Below are 24420 nucleotides of genomic sequence, written 5' to 3' on the forward strand. Positions count from 1 at the left end.
ACTAGAAGAAGATCCATCATGAGACTTACCCTTCCAGTTCTTCGAGGGAGCTTTCCTCTTCGATCCCTTTCCTTGTCCAATTGCCAAGACAGAAGCAACAGCAGCAGGAGGAGTGGATCAACAACTTTTCCTTTCAATAGACTTTCAGCAGTTCTGAGCAGACCTTGAAGTTTGCTCAATGTCACTTTCTTATTGCTCAAATGATAAGTCATTTTGAACTGATCATAGCAAGGAGGCAAAGAGTGCAAGACTATATCTATAGCCAGCTCTTCGTCAAAATTGACATTCAACTTGAGCAAACAATCCACATACCTCTGCATTCTTTGCAGGTGGGTCGTGATGGATTCTCCATCCTTCATCTTGGTCGTGATGAATGACCAGAATATCTCATACCTCTCTTGACGTGCTCTTTGATGGTAATTTTCCATCAAGTCCTTGCACATCTCATAAGGCTAATAGTCCTCGTAGAACCGTTGCAGCTCAGGAGTCATGGTGGCTACCATAATACATGACACCTTAGTAGCATCCTTGTAGTGAACCCCATAATCAGCTATTTCTTCGGGGGTAGCTTTGGACTCATCAATCTCGTTCAACGGCTTATTGAGGACATATTCTTTGTCCTCGTAACGCAAGTCCATTCGAATGTTTCGAATCCAATCATTGAAATTGGAATCATCGAACGTAATCCTCGCACAAATGTTCAAGAGCGAGAAAGAGTTTTTAGAGTTGTTGTTGGAGGAACCGGAAGCGTTGTTTGAGGTAGACATCTGCAAAAGAAGAAGGACAAAGTTTGATTAGATAAGGAATCCTTAATATAACACCTAACTAAAATATTAAGGCTAGGATCCAACACAATATTTCACAATTCGGAAGAGGGATGATGTAATCTAATTGTAAATTATTTGAAGGTAGGTAAATGACGATTTACCAATTCCACCACAAAAAGCGAAATTAAGAGAATTAGGTTTTAAATGAAATGAAATTCCTAGATTCTTTTAAGATTCATTGAACTTTTCAATGACATGTTTAATCTCGATTATGCCCTTCAAGTTTGTGATTGGGATAACGAGGATCACAACACAAGGTGTGAATGACCATGTAAATTAGCTTGGTACTCTAGATGTCATTTACCACCTGATCAATGTGCCGATTCACTACACATGCTCCATTGATATATGATAATTTACGAGCTACCTATTGTCACCCTTGTTAGTCCAAGTTAGTGTGTCGGTTAACCACACACACTCCATTAACAACTTGACAAGGTGTTATGTGCAATTTCATGGATTAACATCAAATTCACATTTTCCTAAAGTAACCAAGATTGGGAATTTATATAAACATTTAGTTACTTTATATTGATCATTATACTTATTAATGAGAGAATTAATGTCCTATCCTACCCGTTTGGCTAACGACCCTCCACTAGTCAAGAGTGCGATGGGTAAGAATGGATACCCAATGGCGGTCATTTTATGGGCTGCTTCCTTAAACACCCCTTATAGACCAGCTTCGTGAATGAGACCTATTAACGGTAAGACTGACTCATCTTACACACACACACACACACACACACACATATATATATATATATATATATATATATATATATATATTAATATTATAATAGTATAAGGGTTGTATTTTAAAATTTTAAAATACTTGGGTTTTAGAATTTAATATTTCAAAATTAAATTTTAAATTCCAAACATAAAGGGTGCGATTTGAAACTTTTCAAAATTACTAGATCAAATTTTAAATAATTAATTAAACAAATAATTTAGGCATTATCTTAAAATTTGACCAAATCTATCTATTTTGATAAGGAAATCAGATTACCATTTAGCAAAATCAATTTATGTGGCCTTATGATCCATGATTCCTTATGTTGGGTTTAACCCATGTGGTGGCCCATGGATACTCCATGGAGGTTAAAACCCATGGAGCATAAGTAATGGGTAAAGTCATAGGTTACATGGTGTAACCCTAATGTGCACACTATATAAAGACCCCATTGGTTGGTGAAATTAGCACTAGTGCATAATATAGAAGGCAAGCTAATGATTGTGATTGAATTCCTCGCTTCCAATGCTTAATTCCAGAGCCAAAAGTTCCCATTCAGAGGTTTATGTGAGATATTTATACTTCTCCTGAAAGCAGGGCACCACGTCGTCGTAGGTACACCACGTCGTGGTGGTTGTGTTTATCCCGTATTCTACACGTCATCCAATCTGATCGGGAATCTTCAAGACACCACGTCGTTGCAGATATTACCACGACGTGTTGGGCATATTTTCCTTCATTTTAGAGCTCTAGTCCAAACTTTCAACTCCAAGCTTCTTTAATCCAGCTTCCAGCTTCCTTTTTGCTTAAACAAGTCTTTTAATACCTACAACATGATTCATAGCAAATTAAGTATCTTTTGTTCTAATAAGGGCATAAAAGTAATTATAATATCATGATATGTTGTATAAATATGTGTATAAATATGCACATATCAAAATACCCCACACTTATTCTTTGCTTGCCCTCAAGCAAATTTATTTAAAATTTTACCAGCAAGATACAAAACAATCCATTTCAAACCCATCCATTATCCCAAGACCTCAATGCATGTAATTGTGTCTATAATTCCTAAGAACTTCCCATTCCTAAATACTCACAATCCCTACGAATCTTCACCCCCTAACTTATATGACATTCATTTTTGCAACCCTCCGAATCAATCCTCAGAAATCTTGCTTACGCTCAAGGTGTTTCTGGCTAAACAACCAAGCATACATAAATTCTAGAAATTACAACTTTGATACCATAATAGAGCTCTCTTTTTTCACTTTGTTGTATATTTGATCTTTAATTTACTTGAATTCACCACCTTATTTGTTTGATTTTCTAGTATCTTCAATTTTTGATTTCTTCAGAAACTTTGTTCTTTTGATCTTCACACTTTGAAAACTCCAAACTTCTTTAACTCTTTAGTAATTTCTCTCTCTCTCTCTCTCTCTCTCTCTCTCTCTCTTTACATATATTCTTACTTTTTTTCTCTCAAATCCTACATGCTTAAGCAAGGAGCTTAGCTTCAACCTTTATTGGGTAAGATATTAGTCTAAGTGCAATGACTACCTAAGCTTTCCTGGATAGATTTCAGGTTTAGGCTGCAAAACGTGTTATGCCATATAAGCTACCAGATTACCTTTCATGCTTCATGACTTTTCACTAGAAAATGGGAAGCCACAAATACACTATAACATGTGTTGGCTCAAGTAAATATTTGGGCTTTCATCGGATCATCTAATACTATACTAGCAAAAATTTTAATTGGCTAAGTTTCCTAAATTAGCATATTAAAAACTAAAATTTAAAAATCAAATGCTTTTCCTTATGTTAAATACCCCCTACCCCCACACTTATTTCATGCAATGCCCTCATTGCATGGTATGCAAAATATAAACTTTAAAAAGAGGGAGAAAAAGGAACATACTCCCCTGGGATAGAAGATGTGACTTGACTCATGGAAAAGACTTCTAACTTGCTGGAACATGTGGACACAGAAGTTGAAAGAATAGCGGCCTCCTTGTGGTAATCGGTAGAATTCTTCATTAAAGCGCGAAAAGAAAATTCAAAGGCATGGGAACAGCTCATCCATACCATGAAAATGAATATGACGCTACCCACATTACGAAGACTACTGGAAATACGAGAGCAGGTTCGGAAAACTGACTCGAAAAGCACCACGTCATGGTGAATATAACCACGTCGTGGTAGACCAAACAGAACACTTCTTGGTGATGAAAATTGCGACACCACGCCGTGGTGCCAGATACCGCGTCGTGGTGCCAGATACCGCGTCGTGGTGGTGTTGAAAAGTGAAATTCGAAGGGCGAAAAGAGCTGCAACTTGAACTAAAATGACACCATCTCTTCCATACAGCTGTAGGACAAAACCCTTTCACTCTATGACTCAATTACACCTCGAAAAATGCTCTCAAATCACGATTCTCTCGACGTTCTCTTATACCTTCACTCTAACGAACTTTCTTGTTCCAAATATACCCTTACTTGACTCTTACATATAACCTAAAACTAGGACAAAGGAAACGGTAATAAAAGTAGGAAAAATATCCAAACAACCAAACCATACAAAAAATTTGTAACAAGACATAAAGAAAACAAAAGAAATCCATAATAAAAGACTAGTCTAGAACAAGACAAAATAAAACCAAAGAAAAGGATAAGAACTCGATCTTCAGCCTCATCACCAGCTCCACCACCACTGCCTCCAGCTCTACCCAACTGCTCTCGCCAAATGTCGCCCCACGTTGGAACATGTGGGTACGAAGAAGGAAAATGCTTTGGACGAGATACACACATAGAGCTCATTAACTGATCTAGGCTCATGTTGGTGTAATTTGTTGCACTAGACATATAGTCCCCATACCGTCTCCTTGCCACACTGTAAGGATCCATGGGCATCTCATCTTCTTCCGGTACCACTGGCTTATCCGCTTCTGATTCATTTCCCCGTTGCCTTCCACGGCTTGGAACCCGGTGTCGTGGAGTATCGTCAGGAATGCTAAAACCACCCATTTCATGATCAACAACAATCCGAGCCCTCTTATAAATAAGAGTGGAAAAGGTCTTTTGAGGTTCAACTGTAAGCATAGATGCCTCCCGACTCTCAAAAATACCAAAAGATCGCGTGAGTCGGGTAATCCACATACCGCCATAAAGCAGGGACCCACGCCTGTCCTTGGCTGCCCGAACTATAAGGAAATCGGCCAAATGAAAAGGTAAATCAGCATAAACCTCAATTGAGGTGAGAACCCATAAAAAAAGAAAACATCCACAGTAGGAAATTTATCCCCCTCCTGACGTTCATTAATGGTATTAGTGATCAGGCGGTGTAAAAGGCGGTGAATTGGTGACCGGATGTCGCTTTCCTGTGTAGTACCCTTGTGGTAAACCCCATTAGCAATTGAATGCCAATGGTCCTCTGCCTTGAACCCTTCGATGTTCCTAATGGAGGCTGCTATAAATTGTTGGTATAAGGGTGTATGGACTTCAGCTGGAAGGTAGATACCAACCCCTAATGCAAAATCAGCTACGCTTAAGCAACGCCTTTCCCCTCCAAGGCAAAAAATAAGATTATCATCCGCATAAATTCTGTCTTTTCTTGCGAAAGATACTATGGCAAGAAATTCATACACCAACTCTTTGTAAACCACCTCTTGAATTTCAAAAATTCGCATCCATCCCAAACACATAAACTGCCCTTGAGCTCCATTGAATACCTTGTCAAGATAAGGCTCCATAGCCTCCATCAAACCCGAACTTCCAATCCAGTGCCAATCAACCTCAGCTGGAACATGCACCTTCCTTTTCTTGAGTAAATCAAGCTTAGTAGTCCATCGTGCACGTGTCTCGAGTGCAACATCCCGTGGAAAAGAATACCATGGAAAATCACGAGTAACGGGTTGACTTCTTCTAATCCTGCTAGTCATTTCTGCAAAATAGCCACAAAAGAACAACCAAACAAACCATATGCATTATTATAATCGAAACAGAAGAAGGAAAATTGTGATTCCAGCCACCACGACGAGGACCACGATGAGTTCGTCGTGGCGTTGTGACTGTGACGAGATAAGATCAATTCGCTCCAATTTCAACGCCATATTAACTAAATCCAAGTTCAGGGTTTGTTCAGTGGATGAAATAGAGTAGAATGGTAGCAAAATTAGGGAGCAAAACATCCTAAATTGGGTCCGAATTTTGCAAAAATTGGAACCCTAGCTTCCCAAAATTAGCCCTAAATGTGTTCAAACTAAGACTATTAAACACACTAGGCAGTGTACCTAATTGTGCAATAGTATAGCTATGGTAAGAACGAGTGTCGGACTCAAGGAACAGTGTTTCAATTAACTTTATTCTACTATTAGCTAATTACTAATTAAATAAGAAAGGTTTTGTTTTCCTAGTTTTGCAAGACTAGATACTTAAATTACCAAATTAACTCAAAACTCGCTTAATTAAACTAACACTAAGCTAAGCAAGCAACAAGTATGAATTAACCAAGGTGAGAAAGAGACTTTCGTTCAGCTTCGGATTTGTTGTTATTCATAGAAGTGCAATGGACTTAGTTCCTTTGGCTACCAATTCCTAAGATGACCAAGTTGGTATTAAGCAATTTAATCCTTTAGCAAACTAGCTTATTTATTCGATGATCATGTAACGACGTAAATTTTCAAAACACTTTTTCATTTTTAGAACGTAATTTCATTCAAGACAAAACCATAAAATCCAATGTAACATGGTCATTGTATAAAACATATCAAATCCCAAGATCAAAACATATCCAAATCCGTCTGTGTGTGTACGAGTCACGTCGGTGCCTTCCCACGGTCCTCACTAGTACCTGAAACACATTACACATAAACATTGTAAGCAAGAAGCTTAGTGAGTTCCCCATATACCACTTACACATATACGCCTTTCCAGGCCATACTCTACATGACCTTCCGGTCCATGTGTCTCAGGGGACTTCCGTCCCAGTCTCGGTAGACCTTCCAGTCCTACCCATACCGACCTTCCGGTCCATGACTCCCTGACCTTCCGGTCCATGTCATAATGCCTTCCGGCCCGTATCATACATAACATACATATCACATGCATAACGCAAACAGAACATGCAACTCATAGCATATAGTACATCTATCTCATAGCAAACAAGACCTTCTGCTCACACATAGGTACCTTTCCGGGTATAGTATAATGAGAAGACTCACCTCGGGTAAATCTCGGAAATCTCGGACTCTGTGATATAAGATCTAGCCTCCGCCTAATCATAACAAACACTTCTCATTAATACATTTCCCCAAGGCTAGACTCTTTCCTTTCCTATCATTCTCAGAAGGGTAAAAGACCATTTTACCCCTCTCATGGCTCAAATACCCGAAAGTTGACCAAACCCTAAAAGTCAACCTTCTGAGGTACGCGACACATACCAGATCTGTACGTTGAGCGTACCCGGAGGCTTCACATAATCGGGGTACGCGGCCCCTTACGCCGCGCGTACTGGGATTACGCCCAGTGTAACTCCCAGCTTTCTCCTCCTTTTCATTCAAGTCTTAATCGGTTAAGACTTGCGTCCAAAATCCAGATCTGACTTCTCTAATACGACTTAATCCATAATGTTGGTGACTTTAAGCCTTTGCGTGGCTGTGGAAGTCACCAACACCCAAAACACTCCATTTCCAACCTTAAAAGGTCCATATCTCATGCATGAACAACCTTTAACAACCAAGACTGGATTTTTATCACATAACAACACTAAATGAGCTAGTATGGGACAAATCTCGGCTTCTGTGAGCTCAACTACTCAAAAAGCTATGAACTTGGGGACCAAAAACCTTAAAACTTCTCTCTACAAAGCATGAACAAAAAAGATGCAAAGCTTGAAGCTTTTTACCTCAAAATGAAGCTTCTTTCACTAATAAACTCGGATCTAAAAGCTTGAGCTCCAACCCTTCCTCTTCCAAGGCTATCACTTTGCTCCAAATGGCCAAGAACACAATACAAAGCCCTCCTTGACACTCCCTTTCTATATGAACGAGATTTCGGGTTTTGAAATGGTAAAGCTCTGGAAAAGGTGGCCAACAAAAGGGCCTTAAGGTTGATTAAATAGGGAGGCTCAACATATTAAGGTTTCTTTTCTGGGCCGGGTACTCCCCGCCTACCTGGCGACCCTTCCCGCTCAAGATGCGGACGAGTACGCTGAGCGTACACCCCAGTATGCCTTGCGTACTCGCCAAACATGCATTTCCTTAACAATGGCCAAATGTGCTAACTGCTAAGAGATGAAGGTTCATAAGGTATACCTGATTTTTGGGATGTTACAATTCTCCCCCACTAGAACCAGACTTCGCCCTCGAAGTCTCATGCTGTGAACAACTCCGGATGCTGCTCCCGCATATCCGACTCCGGCTCCCAGGTCAGCTTAGACCCTTTCCGATGTTTCCACTGGACCTGCACCAGGGGCACTTCCTTGTTCCTCAGAACCTTGATCTTCTGATCCAAGATTGATATCGGCTTCTCTGCATAATTCAGACTCGCATCCACCTGGATATCCTCTAATGGTACCACTGTCGACTCATCGGCTATACACTTCCTCAACTGTGAAACGTGTAAGGTATCATGAATCTGGTCCAACTCCGCAGGTAGCTCCAAACGGTATGCTACTCTGCCCACCCTCACAATCACCTTAAACGGCCCAATATACCAGGGCCCCAGCTTGCCCCTCTTCCTGAATCGAATCACTCCTTTCAAAGGAGACACTTTCAGGAGAACAAAATCCCCGACCTGGAACTCAAGCTCGGATCGTCGCCTATCTGCATAACTCTTCTAGCGACTCTGAGCGGTCAGCAACCTTTGTCTGACCCGCTGTATCTACTCTGTCGTCTGAAGCACTATCTCCGTACTCCCCATCACACGTTGCCCTACCTCACCCCAGCAAATGAGAGTCCGACACCTCCTCCCATACAACAGCTCAAAGGGTGGCATACCAATGCTCTAGTGATGGTTGTTGTTATAGGAAAACTCAGCCAAAGGAAAATACGTGTCCCAACTCCCTCCGAAGTCCAATACACATACCCGAAGCATGTCCTCGAGCGTCTGAATCGTTCGCTCACTCTGTCCGTCCGCCTGTGGGTGGTATGCTTTACTAAAATGCAGCCTCGTACCCAACTCCTCATGAAACTTCTTCCAGAATCTGGAAGTAAAATGCACATCTCGGTCTGAAACAATCGAGATCGGTACTCCATGTCGCGATACCACCTCCATCACGTACAACTCTGCCAACCTCTCAGCAGAAGAACTCTCACTGATAGCAAGAAAGTGAGCGCTCTTCGTCAATCTGTCCACAATCACCCAAATCGCATCGACACCTCTTGCTGTCCTTGGCAATTTGGTGATAAAATCCATGGTAATCTGTTCCCACTTCCACTCGGGAATCTCCAATGGCTGTAACTTACCATGTGGTCACTGGTGTTCAGCCTTAACCTTATGACAGGTCAAGCACCTCTCCACGAACCATGCGACATCTCTCTTCATACAGGGCCACCAATATTCCCTTTTCAGGTCCAAAAACATCTTAGTGGCCCCGGTATGGATCGAGAACCTCGATCTATGTGCCTCCTCCATCAATATGGTACGCGTTCCGCCCACAAACGGTACCTAAATCCGACCTTGAAAGGTCATAAGTTCTCGACTATCGGTAACGAACTCCGATACCTGCCCGATCACCCGCTCCCTTTTGCGGTTCTCCGGTCTCACAGCCTCCGCCTGGGCCCTCGAATGGTGTCCAACACCGGAGTCATCATTGTCAATCTCATGCAAACGTCTCGTATCGGGGCGCTCTCCGCCCTACGGCTCAAGGCATCGGCTACAACATTAGCCTTGTCCGGGTGGTACAGGATCTCACAATCATAATCCTTTACCACATCCAACCATCTCCTCTGGCGCATATTCAGGTTGGGTTGATCCATCAAGTACTTCAAACTCTTGTGGTCCGTGTATATGGTACACCGAACCCCATACAGATAGTGACACCAGATCTTGAGGGCGAACACCACAGCCCCCAGCTCCAGGTCGTGGGTGGGATACCTCGTCTCATGAGGCTTCAGCTGCCTCGATGCATATGCTATCACATGCCCCCTCTGCATAAGTACTGCTCCCAACCCGGATATCGATGCATCACAGTACACCACAAAATCCTCTATCCCTTCCGGGAGTGTGAGCACCGGAGCTTCGCACAATTTCTGGTGAAGTGTCTCAAATGAGGTATGCTGCTCCGGACACCAGGAAAAAGCGACACCCTTTCGGGTCAACTTGGTGAGTGGCACGACGATCTTGGAGAAATCCCTGATAAATCTTCGATAATAGCCGACCAATCCTAGAAAGCTCCTGATCTCGGTGGGCGATCTCGGCACCTCCCACCTCATGACCGCCTCAATCTTAGCCGGATCGACCAAAATCCCACTCTAATTTACGAGATGCCCCAAGAACTAGACCTCTCGTAACCAGAACTCGCACTTAGAGAATTTGGCATAAAGCCTCTTCGTTCTCAGAACCCCAAGGATCTCCCTCAAATGCTCCTCATGCTGCTCTCTAGATCTCGAATACACCAAAATATCATCAATGAACATGATCACCGACCGATCCAGCATAGGCCTGCACACCCTGTTCATGAGATCCATGAACGCTGCTGGCGTATTAGTGAGCCCAAAAGGCATCACCACGAACTCGTAATGCCCATAACGAGTTCTGAACGTCGTCTTCTGGATATCTTCATCCTGAACCCTCATCTGATGATAACCCGACCTCAAGTCTATCTTGGAGAACCAAGATGCCCCCTGCAACTGATAGAACACATCATCGATCCTCGGTAACGGATAACGGTTCTTGACCGTCAATTTGTTCAACTCCCGGTAGTCAATGCACATCCGGTGTGAACCATCCTTTTTCTTGACAAAAAGGATCGGCGCTCCCCAAGGCGAGCTACTCGGTTGAATAAACCCCTTCCCCAGCAGCTCCTGAAGCTGCGAGGATAACTCCTGCATCTCTAGCGGCGCGAGGCGATAAGGCGCCTTGGCGATAGGTGCTGCTCCCGGAACCAAATCGATACAGAACTCCACTTGCCTCTCGGGAGGCACACACATCAATTCCTCGGGAAAAACATCTGGGAACTCGCACACAATCGGAACCTCATCAATCGAACTTGGCCTCCCAACGGCCACTCGCATGTCCATCACATAGGCTACGAATCCGTTGCAGCCCTGCTGCAAACTCAACCTCGCCTTGGCAGCTAAACAAAACGCTAAACCATATCGGGTTCCCTCACCGTACACCGTAAGTACTCCCCCACTAGGGTCTCGTATCGTCACCAACTAACACTCGCAGTCTATGACAGTTCCAAATCGGCTCAACCAATCCATTCCCACTATAACACACACGTCCCCCATCGCAATCGGGACCAGATTTATCAGGAACTCCACACCGAAGATCTCAAGGATACATCCTCGAATCACATCCGTAGCATACACCGCTCGCTCGCCAGCTATAGAAACTCGCAGAGGTCGACTCAACGCCTCTCGACGGATACTAATATGCTGACTAAATGCCAAGGAAACAAATGACCGACTCGCACCCGAGTCAAATAACACCAAAGCAGGTACAGAACTCACAAGAAAAGTACATACGCATATCATCATATAAGCACAATATCTCAACTCAAAAAAAAAGATAAATACAGAATACATACCAGCCACAACATCGGGCGTTGTGCGGACCTCCTCCGCAGTCAACTGGAAAGCTCTCCCACGAGCCTTCAGAGCCTCAGCCTTCATTGGCCGAACCTCGGTAACCCTAGCAGCAGGTGCAAATCCCTGTGCTGACCCCTGATGCAACTGCGGACACTCGGCCTTCCGATGGCCAGTATGGTTGCATTGAAAGCAAACCATAAATCCCTTGGGGCAATCCTTGGCGATATGCCCCTCTTTGCCACATTTGTAGCAAGCACCCGATCGACAGACCCCCACATGACCCTTTCCGCACTTCCTGTAAGTGCGGCCCTTCTGGCCTCCAGTCCTCGAATCAGCGGACTTGGTCTACTTGGCTGCCGGCTGAGACTGAGCCGGCCTCCGATCCATCCTCTGAGACTCGGCCTCCTCCCTGGCCCGAGTCTCCAACTCAATCTCCCTCTTCCGGGCATTTTCCTGGAGCTCAGCAAATGTCCGGTATGTCGAGTTTGACATGAACTCCCGAATGTCTCTCCTCAGAACGCCCAAATACCGGCTCATACGTGCCTGCTCAGTAGACACCTGCTCAGGGCAGAACATCGCCCTCTCATGAAACTTCCTCGTAATCACAGTGATCGAATCAGTACCCTGCTTGAGGGTCAAGAACACCTGAACCAACCGTTCCCTCTCCACTGGGGGAACATACTCATCTCTGAACATGGTGGTGACCTCTCCCAGGTCACCTCTGAGATCTCTGCAACTGTAAAGCTTGTCGTCATGAACTTCCACCATTCCTTCGCTCCCAAGCGAAGCTGGTTCAATGCGAACCGAACCCTCAGATGCTCCGGACATGAACACGTATAGAAGCATCCCTCAATATCATCAATCCATCTCATCGCAGCGATCGGATCCTGCGTCCCATCAAACTCAGTTGGCTTCGTGTTTCTGAACTCCCGAAACAACAACGAGTCACCTCCCTGAGGCCTAGTAGCAGCCACAGTTGCGGTAGCTGCAACGGCTCCAACCTCAGTCGCCGCGGCATACCGCTCATCGAAGGTCTCAATCAGTGTGGTCTTGATAGACCCAAACATCTCCGGAATCTCAGCCCTGATCGCCGCCGCCACCTCATCGTGGATCATCTGACGAAGCTCTTCGTCACTCACACCGCTCGCCTCAGGTCTGTGGCGTATCCCAACCATGATGTCTCTGAAATATAACATAATAATATCAAAGACTCGTTCGCGTAACACCCCGAGATTCAGGTGCATTTCTTTCACCCTTATTCTTTGTCGATTGGTCATGATTAGTCCTTGAGTGGAGGAAATATAGCAAGTGAGTACGTTGGGCGTACCAGAGGGGTACGCTGCGCGTACTCATGCGCTTAATTTGGATGCGGAGTCGCCAAGGTACGCTGGGCGTACCCAGAGTTACGCCGGGCGTACCCGTCCCAGTTGCAAAACCCTAATCCATCTTGTGCACTATTTAAAGGGTGCTAAGGCTCATTTCTCAGCCTCCATATCAGTGAGTGAAACCCTAAGAGAGAGCCTCCCATCGTCCTTAGTGTGTGAGAGTGTTGTTGGAGCTAATTGTGCTTTGGTGACTTAGTGAAGAAGAAGGAAAGGAGCTCTTGGAAGCTAAAGCTTGAGGTGCCATTTTGGATCTGAGATCTACAAAGAAAAGGGCTATACTTGGAGGTATAAAGTTCAAAACTTTCCTCTTCTTTTAGTTGTTGTTGCATGTGCCATTTCTAGGGCTAAAAACCCCAAAGGTGGAGACTTTATGAGTGTAAAGTGCTCCATGGTCCGAGATTTGTCCCTATTCAGTGGTATTAGTGATTTAGAACCATAAAGTTTCCATCTTGGATGTTAGTTTGAGGTCATGCTTGTGTAATAAGCCTTCTAGAGTTAAAGGATGGAACATTATGGGAGTTGGTGGCTTGTTCAGCCATGCAAAGGCTTAAAGTCATCAACTTTATGGATTAAGAGGCTTAGATGTGGTCAGATCTAGAATTTGGACGTGGGTCTTAACTGTTTAAGACCTCAAGAGCTAAGGGGCTGAAGCTGGGGAGTACGCCGGGCGTAATCCCAGTACGCGCCGCGTACTGGGTGGCATTCCCCGATTATGAGATGCAGCCGGGTACGCTCAGCGTAACCCGAAAAGTTGACTTTTAGGGTATGGTCTATTGTGGGGCCTTTTGAGTTATGAGAGGGGTAAAATGGTCTTTTACCCTTCTAAGAGTGTCATAAGAGGACATAGTCTAGCCTTTGAGAGTTATATTAAAAAGAGTATTTATTTCATATGATTAGGCGGAGGCTAGGCCAGCGTTTACCGAGTCAGATATTTACCGAGATACCAGAGGTGAGTCTTCTCACTATACTTTACCTAGTGTGGTAACAGAGTTATGTGACAGAGTACTATAGAGTGATATGCCAGTGTATTTGCATGTTATATATGTGTTGTGATTTATTGTGATATGTGATATGCATGATTCAGAGTTACAGAGTTGGGACTTTCGGGTCCCTAGAGTTAGGGCCAGAGGGCCCACAGAGAGTTGGGGCTGGAGGGCCCCACTGAGACACATTGACCAGAGGGTCGACATAGTTACAGCCTCGAGTGGCTATTATGTGTTAGAGTTGTATTTTGGGGAACTCACTAAGCTTATGCTTACAGTGTTACGTGTTATGTGTTTCAGGTACCAGTGATGACCGCGGGAAGGCGCCGGCTTGATTCGTACACACACATGGGATTTTATGTATTTTGATCTTGGGAGATATTTTGTGAAACAAAGACATGATACTATGACATTTTATGAATGAATGAGTTTGTAAAAATGTGTTTGAAAATGCGAAAAATTGTTTTAATTTTTACGATGTTACAAGTTGGTATCAGAGCCTTAGTTTGAGGGATTCGGGTGCACCTTCGGGCGTATCTGAACTCAAACCGAGGATTTGAGGAAATTTTGATAATAAAATAATTTTTCAAAAGAAGAACTTACGAGACAAACAGAGCAGATTCGTGTGTACGAACAGTCAGCGCCCGAACGGTGATTTCCCAAAATACCATTACTATAAGTGTTATAAGATATGATGTGATATGTTATATGATGAGCTATGATATGCATGCTAGAGTAGACTAGGTATTCTTATTAGGACTAGAGTGGCCTGATATGTGATGCCTGAGTCTAGGAGTCTTGCTGCTAGGAATACTTCAGAGTGTTTAGGTAGCAGCGAGGAGATTGTGAGAGATCTGCTAGCGAGTATCATATGATTAGAGAGAGTAGAGTACTTGGGACTTGGGACTCTGGGAGGAGGACTTGGGGTGAATGCTGATGCGGTGTGGACGATAGTATTGGGCCTGTACTACTGAAGACACCGGGTCAGTGCACAGTCCCAGTAAGAATCCTTGGAGTACCAAGGGACAAGTAGGGTGGAGTATTCGAGTGTGAGCATACTCGAGCGAGTCCCTGATATTTATTCTTGTGTTATATTTCAAAGAGAGGGAGATCATGGTTGGGACGCGCCACACACCAGGGACCAGCGGTACGGGTGATGAGGAGATCCGTAGGATCATCCAGGAGGAGGTGGTTGCAGCCATCAGGGCAGAGATACCAGAGATGTTCGGGTCTATCAAGACCACGCTGATAGAGACATTTAATGAGAAGTACGCTGCTCTTTCTGAGGATACTGTTGCTGGGGCCACTGCATCTATAGCTGCGACTAGGCCGCAGGGTGGTGATGCGTTGCTGTTCCGAGAGTTCAGCAACACAAAACCACCGGAGTTTGACGGGACCTAGGACCCGATTGCGGCGATGAGATGGATTTCAGACATAGAGGGGTGTTTCTTTACTTACTCATCTCCAGAGCATTTGAGAGTCCGGTTTGCGCGGAACCAGCTTCGCTTGGGAGCGAAGGATTGGTGGAAGTTTGTGACGGTGTACTATACGCCTGCTGAGCTTGCTGCAGTGATCTGGGAGAGGTTCACTGCTATGTATCGAGATGAGTATGATCCCCAGGTGGAGATGGAGCGTTTCTGACCCTCAAGCAGGGTAGTGAGTCTGTTACAGTGATTACGAGGGTGTTCCATGAGCAGGCGATGTTCTGCCCAGAGCAAGTGTCCTCCGAGCAGGCACGTATGAGCCGATATTTGAGCATTATGAGGAGGGATATATGAGATTTCGTGGTGAACTCGACGTACCGGACATTTGCCGAGCTTCAGGCAAATGACCGGAAGAGGGAGATAGAGCTTGAGACCCAGGCTAGGGAGGAGGCTGAGTTTCAGGGGAGGGATCGGCGACTGGTGCAGTCTCAGCCGGTAGCCAAGCCCGCCGATTCGAGATCAGGGAGTCAGAGGGGCCGCACTTGTGGAAAGTGTGGCAAGAGCCACGATGGGGTGTACAGAGCAGGGTCTTGCTACAAATGTGGCAAGGAGGGGCATATGGCCAAGGATTGCCCCAAGGGGTTTACAGTATGTTTTCACTGCAACCAGACTGGACACCGGAAGGCAGAGTGTCCGCAGCTATGGGGATCAGCACAGGGAGCATCTCAGGGATCTGCCCCTGCTGCTATCAGAGCTATTGAGAGCCGTCCAGTGAAGGCCGAGGCACCGAAGGCACGAGGGAGAGCCTTTCAGTTGACCTCGGAAAATTGTGAATGAATGAGTTTGTAAAAATGTGTTTGAAAATGCGAAAAATTGTTTTAATTCTTACGGTGTTATAGTTCGAGCATGCTCGCACTCGATAACTCAACCCTACTTGTTCCTTAGTACCCAAAGGATTCTTACTTAGAGTGCGCACTGCTCTGGTGTCTTCGGTAGTACGGGCCCTTATACTACCGTCTACACCGCAGCAGTATTCACCCTAAGTCTTCCTCCTTGGATTCCAGATCACAAGTACTCTATATCTCACTGGCATAGGCTACCCTTCGGTAGACCTCTTATCAGCCCCTCACTACTACCTACTCGCTTTCAAGCATCACATAGCAACACGGTCCTTCCTAGGCTAAGGCATCACAAAATCAGGCCACTCTAGTCCTAATATGAATACCTAGCCAGCTTTAGCATGCATAACATAACATATCATATCTCATAACACATAACGTAAGAGCATTTTGGGGATTGACCGTTCAGGCGATGGCTGACCGTACACACTGCTCCGCTCTGGTTGTCTCAAAATCTCTTGCTTTTTAGAAAAAATTTAGTCTTATCGTTTGAAAATTTTCTCAAATCCTCAGTTTGAGTTCAGATACCCCCGAAGGTGCATCCGAGTCCCTCAAACCAAGGCTTTGATACCAAATTGTAACGACGTAAATTTTCAAAACAATTTTTCATTTTTAGAACGTAATTTCATTCAAGACAAAACCATAAAATCCAATGTAACATGGTCATTGTACAAAACATATCAAATCCTAAGATCAAAACATATCCAAATCCGTCTGTGTGTGTACGAGTCATGTCGGCGCCTTCCCACGGTCCTCACTAGTACCTGAAACACATTACACATAAACACTGTAAGCAAGAAGCTTAGTGAGTTCCCCATATACCACTTACACATATACGCCTTTCCAGGCCATACTCTACATGACCTTCCGGTCCATGTGTCTCAGGGGACTTCCGTCCCAGTCTCGGTAGACCTTCCGGTCTTACCCATACCGACCTTCAGGTCCATGACTCCCTGACCTTCCGGTCCATGTCATAATGCCTTCCGGCCCATATCATACATAGCATACATATCAGATACATAACGCAAACAGAACATGCAACTCATAGCATACAATACATGCATCTCATAGCATACAAGACCTTCCCGTCACACATAGGTACCTTTCCGGGTACAGTATAGTGAGAAGACTCACCTTGGGTAAATCTCGGAAATCTCGGACTCTTTGAGATAAGATCTAGCCTCCGCCTAATCATAACAAACACTTCTCATTAATACATTTCCTCAAGGCTAGACTCTTTCCTTTCCTATCATTCTCATAAGGGTAAAAGACCATTTTACCTCTCTCATGGCTCAAATACCCAAAAGTTGACCAAACCCTAAAAGTTAACAAAAGTCAACCTTCTGAGGTACGCGACGCATACCAGATCTGTACGCTAAGCGTACTCGGAGGCTTCATAGAATCAGGGTACGCGACCTCTTACGCCGCGCGTACTGGGATTACACCCAGCGTAACTCCCAACTTTCTCCTCCTTTTCATTCAGGTCATAATCAGTTAAGACATGCGTCCAAAATCCAGATCTGACTTCTCTAATACGACTTAATCCATAAAGTTGGTGACTTTAAGCCTTTGCATGGCTGTGGAAGTCACCAACACCCAAAACACTCCATTTCCAACCTTAAAAGATCCATATCTCATGCATGAACAACCTTTAACAACCAAGACTGGATTTTTATCACATAACAACACTAAATGAACTAGTATGGGACAGATCTCGGCTTCTATGAGCTCAAATACTCAAAAAGCTAGGAACTTGGGGACCAAAAACCCTAAAACTTCTCTCTACAAAGCATGAACAAAAAAGATGCAAAGCTTGAAGCTTTTTACCTCAAAATGAAGCTTCTTTCACTGCTAAACTCGAATCCAAAAGCTTGAGCTCCAACCCTTCCTCTTCCAAGGCTATCACTTTGCTCCAAATGGCCAAGAACACAATACAAATCCCTCCTAGACACTCCCTTGCTATATGAACGAGATTTAGGGTTTTGAAATGGTAAAGCTCTGGAAAAGGTGGCCACCAAAAGGGCCTTAAGGTTGCTTAAATAGGGAGGCTCAACATATTAGGGTTTCTTTTCTGGGCCGGGTACGCCCCGCGTACACATTGGTATGCCCCGCGTACCTGGCGACCCTTCCCGCTCAAGACACGGACGAGTACGCTGAGCGTACACCCCAGTACGCCCCGCGTACTCGCCAAACATGCATTTCCTTAACAAGGGCCAAATGTGCTAACTGCTCAAAGATGAAGGTTCATAAGGTATACCTGATTTTTGGGATGTTACAGATCAAGCGGACAAACTTACAAGTTCACTAGTGTTCAGTTCGAATTGCTTAGACTTATAATTAATTGACCAATTAATTTTATTGATTCAATTCTATATATGATTTTTCGTCATATATTGGCTTCTATACTTTTTACCCACTTTTCTACTTAACCCTAGGTTTTAATCAAAACTCTAGTCCTACGATTTTGCAAGTCACAAGATCATAAGATTCAAATTCAATTAAGAAAAAATGGTCATTCTATCCTAATCAAATTCAGCAATAAGCAGATTAAAAGCAGTTATCAAAAATACTTGAGGTTCTTTAATAAGCAAAAGTCAACAAATAACCAAATCACTAAATCCTAACTATGAAATCAACCATGTTTAGTCAACTCATCCTAGCCAAATGAAAGTCATGAGTGTTTAGCTCATGATTTCAGCAAACAAAATCATAAAATCAAGATTTAAAAGTAAATACATCGTTATTCCTAATGAAAAAAATGAAACGTGGAGTTTACTTGCCTTGGATCTCCTTCATCTAATGATTGTGATTGAATTCCTCGCTTCCAATGCTTAATTCCAGTGCCTTTGCCTTAAAAAACTTCGAATTCTCCAGAGCCAAAAGTTCCCATTCGGAGGTTTATGTGAGATATTTATACTTCTCCCGAAAGCAGGGCACCACGTCGTGGTGGTTGTGTTTATCCCGTATTCTACACGTCATCGAATCTGACCGGGAATCTTTAAGACACCACATCGTGGCAGATATTACCACGATGTGTTGGGCATATTTTCCTTCATTTTAGAGTTCTAGTCCAAACTTTCAACTCCAAGCTTCTTTAATCCAACTTCCAGCTTCTTTTTTGCATAAACAAGTCTTTTAATACCTACAACATGATTCATAGCAAATTAAGTATATTTTGTTCTAATAAGGGCATAAAAGTAATTATAATATCAGGATATGTTGTATAAATATGTGTATAAATATGCACACATTAAAGGCAAGCCAATTTTTATGAACTCATATCTTCTCTCATGGTTATTCCAAATGTTCATGGTGTTGTGTGAACCATTTGAGATGTCACATTTGGGGCACTAGGCTCTTGAGCTCCATGGAATCAAGCACCAACAAAGAGGTATGTAATTCTACTAGTTTTATATTACTTGTACTTCATAATATGCTAGTTAGGATAATACCTTGGAAAATTGATATTTGCATGTATAATAGAGAAAACATAGATCCAAGGTATTTAGGGTTGTATGTACACCATAGGAGTGTTAGAATGCTCATAACCCAACAGGATCAACAGGAGTTTCATCCTCAGGTTGATTACTAGGGTTTGAGGTTCCTTCACCACTTGACTCTTGAATTTCTTCAAGGTCAATTTGCCTCCCACAGTTTCCTTGGCTCATAAATTCTCTCTCGCGAAAGACTCCTCTCCTTGCTACAAAGACCACATTACCACTAGGTCTGTAAAAGTGGTAACCAAAGGATCTCTGTGGCTAGCAGATGAAAATACACCTCTCACTTCGAGGTTTGAGCTTATCGTGAGACTCGCGCCTCATTAAAGCCTCGCAACCCCAAATCTTGATGTGGTCCAGATTGGGAACTTTTCCGGTCCACATCTCATGAGGTTTTTTGGCAACCTTCTTTGTAGGGACTATATTAAGAATATGGGTGGCAGTCTCTAAGTCATACCCCCATAGTGAGATTGGTAGAAAAGCTCGACTCATCATGGAACGAACCATATCCAACAAAGTTCGATTGCACCTCTGTGGTGTCCTCGGAGGTGTCAATTGTTTTAAGACAGTCAAGGAACTCTGTACTAAGATACTCACCACCTCGATCGGATCAAAACATCTAAATGTTCCTGCCCAACTGATTATCCACTTCTTGCTTGAACTCTTTGAATCTATCAAAGGTCTCTGACTTATGCTTGATTAGGTAGACATATCCATATCTACTAAAATCATCAGTAAAAGTCACATAGAAGCTGTTAGCATCTCTTATGGAGGTTCTGAAGGGTCCACACACATCAGTGTGTATGAGGTCTGACAAACCCTCGCCCCTAGCACAAGTACCAGTGAAGGGTGACTTTTTCATTTTCCTAAGCAAACAAGATTCACAACTATCATCTGACTTTAGGTCAAACGACTCCAAGACTCCATCCTTTTGGAGTTGGCCTATGTGTTTCTTGCTTACATGTCCAAGACGACAATGCCATAAAGATGCTTTATCCAAGATAGTGGATGAATCAATACACAATACATTATTTCCTAGGTTATCAACAACCGACACAGTTTCATATACACCATCACAAGGTAATGCTTTAAAATAAAAAACATTATTAAAGAAAGCATTAATACCACCACTATCGTTATCACATGAAAAGGTAAAACCTTGTTTGTACAAACCATGAAAGGAAATAATATTTCTCGCCATTTCAGACGAGTAACAACATTTATTCAAATCTAATACTAATCCACTACTTAGCAATAAAGAATAAACTCCAATCTTGGTGACAGGTGAAGCTTTCCTATTCCCCATGACCAAGTTTATCTTCCCATGCTCCACATTCTCACTTCTTCTTAGTCCCTGCAAATTAGTACAACTGTGAATACCACACCCTGTATCAAGGATCCAAGAATTAGAATGGGGTGAATTATTAGAGAAAATAGTGTATGTACCTGCATGGTTGGGTTTAACTTTCCCATCCTTCACATCTTGCTGGTACTTTGGGCAGTTTCGCTTCCAGTGCGACTTTTCATGGAAATAAAAGCATTTTGCCTCTTTAGGTTTAGCAGAAGGAGTGACGAAACCTTTCTTGGTTCCACTTAAAGAGGAGCCATCAAGGGTCTTCCCCTTGGTGCCCTTCAAAGGGCTCTTCCTCTTCTTTCCTTTGCCTTGCCCGATTTCCAAGACAAGGGCCGCAGTAGGAGTAGGAGTGGCAACAACCGACTTACCTTTAAAACCGCTTTCTGCGGTCTTCAGAAGTCCTTGAAGTTTGATGAGTGTAACTTCCTCCTTTTTCACGTGGTATGTCATACAGAATTGATCATAACATGAAGGTAAGGAGTGCAAAATGATGCCTATTGCCAACTCCTCGGGGAAGTTCACATTCAGTTTCAGCAAACGGTCCACATACCTTTGCATTTTCTGCATGTGGCCCGTGATGGGTTCACCATCCTTCATTCGAGTTGTTATCATAGAGGAGATGATTTCAAATCGCTCTTGATGAGCATCTCAAAAGGATAGTAGTCCTCATAGAACTTTTGGAGCTTGGCTATCATAGTAGCCAACATGATGCATCCCACTTTGGTAGTATCTCTTTCATGGGCCTGATATTCACCGATCTCCTCAAGAGTAGCAGACGGCTCGAGTTCTTTAAGCTCCTTGTCGAGGTCATATTCTTTGTCCTCATACCATGTGACCATCCTGATGTTTTTTATCCAATCCATAAAGTTGGATCCATCAAAGATGACTCTCCCACAAAGGTTCATGAGAGAGAAGGAGTCGGTAGGGTTTGAGCCAGAAGCAACATTGTTGCAAGACATCTGAAAAGAAAGAAAGACAATTTTAGATTACATGTAAAGATAGTCCTTAATAAAACACCCAAATGTAATATTAAGGATAGGAACCAACACAATATTTTATAACTTAGAAGAGGGATGCCATAATCCAAGCTATAAAATATTTGAAGGTAGGTGAATGACGATTCACCAATTTCCACATTGAAAAACAAAATAAATTATTAGGTTTTAATTGGTTTTGAAACTCCTAGATTCTTTGAGATTCATTGAACTTTTCAATGACATGTTTCAATCTCGAGTGTGCCCTTCAGGTTTTGTGACTGGGATGTCAAGGATCACAAAACAAGGTGTGAAGTAACCATGCAAATTACTTGGTACCCATAATATTTACCCCTCAATCGATGTGTCGGTTAACCACATGCGTTCCACCAATACTATGATAAACATTAAGTTACACTTTGCCTACCTTGTTAAGTCCATGTTAGTGTGCTGGTTAACCACACATGCTTCACTAACGACTTAATCAAAGTGCAAAGTGTAATTTCATGGGTTATCACCTTATTCACATTTTCCTAAACTAACTAAGATTGGAAATTTATAAAAAAAACATTTAGTTACTTTATATTCATCATACTTTTAATGAAGATTTAAAGTCTTTGTCTTACCCATTCGGCTAACGACCCTCCACCGATCAAGGAAGCGGTGGGTGAGAGTGGACACCCATTAAGCTGCCATTTTATAGGCAGCAACCTTATACCCCCCTTATAGACCGGCTTCGTGAATGAGCCTACTAACGGTAAAACGACTTTTTCTTTTACATATATAATTATCATTAAACTTATAACATTATAAAGTATAAGGGTTGAATTTTAACTTTTAAAATTCTAGGGGTTGGAACTAAAGTTTTTTTAAAGTAACTTTACATGTTCCAAAACTTAAGGGCAAGTTTTGTAACTTTACAAAACTTTTCATTTCATAACTTATGAGTTAATGGTTTAATAAAATGAGTGACTTTTCATTTTATATTACCTATGTGTTTTTTAATGGTCTTTGAAAGAATGACTTTTGGTAATCCATAACTTGAGGACAAATTATGGATTCCATTAAAACACATAATGATCAAGAATTAAACTAACAAGTAAGTTACAAATAATTCCTATGATCTTCTAAACTCATAAGTTCATGAACATGCATATCAACAATTTCAAGAATCATAGAATTAAACATATAAAACTTGAAATTTTGATAATATCTATTGAAAATGGATTAGCATAACCATTACACCATCTAAAACAATTTTTATAGAACCAAAACAATTTAGGGTAATGTTTCTAGTCCATTTCCAGCAGCAAAACTCAAAAAATAGCATTCTGTGGCTCCTACTCGTCGAGTGCAAGAACCTACTCGACGAGTAGGATGAGTTTACTCATGGGCTCGTCGAGTCCCTCCATGGACTCGGCAAGTTTATGCTACAGAGTGCAGAAAAACAAAGTTTTTTCATAATTTTGCATCAAGTATCAAACAAACAAGCCTAGGCTATGATACCACTATAGGGTTTTGAGCATTCAAATACTCCTATGGTGTACATGCAACCCTAGAAACCTTGGATTTATGTTTTATCTATGATACATGCAAAAATGGTTTTCCAAGGTTCATAACCTATCTAGCATACATAGGGAACTTTTAAACATAAAAGTAAGCAAGAAAACATACCTTGTAGTAGTTTGGATTCCTTGAAAAACCTTGTGAGCCTAGCACCTCAAGTGTGATGCCTCAAATGTCTCACACAACACCAAATGCACTTGGAATAACTTAGAGAGAAATGAAGAACACTCAGAAATCGGCTATCCCTCACTTGTTCTCTTAGTGGCCGATTTTGGTGAAGAACATGAAGCTTATATAGTGTGTTACAATTAGAGTTATACCATGTAAACCCTAATTGTCATGACTTTTCATTTCCATGACCCATGGGTTCTATAAACACCATGGAGCATCCTATGGGTTTTAGCCCAACTTAATAATCCATGAAGCATTAGCCCACTATATAAGTATGGATGATTTACACAATCAACCCATATATTTAATTACTCTCCTTTTGATCACTTAATTAATTCCAAATTAATTCTTGATCAATACTAATTAAATAATATTATTAATATATTAGAACTTATAATATATTAATAAACCTTAAGTGTTATTTCTCTCATTCTAGTCTATCCAAAAGCATGATGTCATGCAACCCAAATGGACCATGCTAATCGGGTCAAGTACATTCCATAAATAGTTATGAACTTAGACACCTCATCCAACAATATTTTCTAGATCTGAAGTCTCAACTCTAGGTCAAGCTCAACAACTCCATAACTCAAAGAAGGATTGGAAAAAGGCCCTAAACTCCCTAGAAAAGAGATCTGACCAAACAATGAGCAAGGTGGTAGCTTTTTATCTTCAAACAAAAGCTAGGAATGAATGAACACCGGATCCAAGAGCTCCCTCTCGTCCCAAGCCTTTTGCTTCTCAATCTTCCTCTAAAAATGCACTAAAATATGCAATATTAGCCTCTCTTTCTCTCACACAAGGATATAGCCGATTAGGGTTTCTATCAGAGTGTTAATATGATAACGGAGGC

The sequence above is a fragment of the Lactuca serriola genome, chromosome 4 (assembly GCF_051521515.1).
Source record: "Lactuca serriola cultivar US96UC23 chromosome 4, Lser_US96UC23_V15, whole genome shotgun sequence".
NCBI lineage: Eukaryota > Viridiplantae > Streptophyta > Magnoliopsida > Asterales > Asteraceae > Lactuca > Lactuca serriola.